Genomic DNA, 2,051 nt, shown 5'->3' on the forward strand with positions numbered 1-2,051 from the left:
CTAGCAAGATGCCCGTGCGTTGCATGAAGTTCATGGAAAAGGTAAGCACAACTTATAAACTGAGGATGGAGTACTAGTTACTGTGACGCATATAATTGCCTCCAAATGTGAGCAAAGGGATCGCACATGTCTGTATTGACTGGAATGAGAATGCAATAGTGCAATAAGAATTAAGGCCACAATGATGCGATCATAGTGGTGGTTACAGGAGGCAAGAAGAAAGATGCATCCATCAACGTACGATCTCCTCCTCCTCGACTCAGTGCGCCGGGCCACCGGCCAGCAACTTAGGAGCGACGGCTTTTGTGGCGAGGTCAAGGTGCTTCTTGACAAAGGCGTCTAATGCTTCCAGCTGGCTGAGGAAGGCCAACATCGCAGCGTCCTCACTGGCCTTGTACATACCTATGTACACAACTTCCTCGTACACGTGGATGTGTAGGTCGATGAATTCTTGCAGGGCGAGGCGCCTCGCGGGTGAGCGCGACCTCCAGGTGGACATTCTACTACCTCCGTCTCGGTGAATAAGTCATTCGCGTAGTTCTAGGTCGACGATTTAACTATATAAATATGTATTATATGTGACAAAAATATATATATTTAGAAACTACATCCGTGTAGAAATCTAGTGATATACTTTTCATGACTATAACACATATTTAATTCCTCAAATCGATGACCTAGAACTACGTGAATGACTTATTCACCTAGACAGAGGTAGCTATCAAATTGAATAGTACTGCACCGCCCGCTACACGCCTAGCTGAACAAGCCTCCTCACCTCCATCAAACGCCTCCGTTAAACCGAGAAACCTACTCCGGCCACACGTTCGTTCATGAGCTGGCTGGAATTAAACGGAATACCGGCCGAGCTCCTCCCGTACGCCCTCAGTTTAAACGAGGCTAGACACCGGCCAAGCTCCTCCTTCTACATCCCACATGCCCCGATCGCTGGCTCGACACCTTCCACCCAAATCACCGACCCATCCTCCAAATAAGTGCCGCCCTAATCCATGGTGCACGGAGTATAGCAAGGAGCTCAAGGAGCATTTGGCAGCGGAGAAGCAAATCATGGCCGCACACGCAGATGAGGTTGTGATGGTTGCCATTCATGCTGACCCCCAGATCTTGGAGGAGCACCTCAGCATCGAGGCCACCATCGATGCCTCGCGCGCCAACGCTGCCACGCGGTTGGCTCCTTTAAATGACAGTTCGTGGCATTTTCTTGAGGCTACCATCGGTGCCTTTGACGAAGCCAACGAGGTGTTTTCTCAGCGTGCTCGTGCTTACCTCAACTCAAGAGCTAGCAGGATGGTGCCTACAGCGGCTTAGGGAACTCACCACTACGAGGAGGGCACCCACGATGTGGAGGCCTTGCCCTCTTCCAAGTCCAAGGAGTCAATCATCATCGATATCTCCGACGATGAGTAGTAGCTTGTCTTATTAGCTCAATATAAGGACCTATGTTCAGCTAGCTAGCTATGCTGATTAAGCATGTTCGGTTCACCTGTCGCATGTGTTGCTCCTGTCTTTCCTTAACAAATTCTAGTGAATTGTCCTATGTACTTTACCATGCAATCTGATCCTCTAGTATATATGTTCTATATATCATGCAATGTGGTGCTCACTTATTAACTGTTTGGTTAATTTGTTGTCGTGTCCAGTTAACTGTTTGGTTCAATTCTGCAATATGATGTTCAATTCTTGTGGGTGCAATTTTATATTGTCTTGCATGTGAGAAATAAATCAAATTTGGTTGTACAAAATACATGAGAAACAAATACAATTGCTATATTTCCAAGTTGTTAAGCATGCTTGATTTGGTTAAATGTCTGATCTTCTAGTATGTTATATATTGTGCAATGTGGTGCTCAGTTAATGTTTGGTTCATTTATTGTGGTGTTTAGTTAACTGCTTGGTTCAATTCTACAATGGGATGTTCACTTCTTGTGGGTGCAGTTTTGTATTGTCTTACATGTGTGTAGGATCGAAAGTATGTCTAGAGGGGGGTGATTAGACTACTTGACCAAATAAAAATCTAGCCTTTTCCCAAT

This window comes from Triticum dicoccoides, chromosome 7B (genome assembly GCF_002162155.2).
Source record: "Triticum dicoccoides isolate Atlit2015 ecotype Zavitan chromosome 7B, WEW_v2.0, whole genome shotgun sequence".
NCBI classification, from domain to species: domain Eukaryota; kingdom Viridiplantae; phylum Streptophyta; class Magnoliopsida; order Poales; family Poaceae; genus Triticum; species Triticum dicoccoides.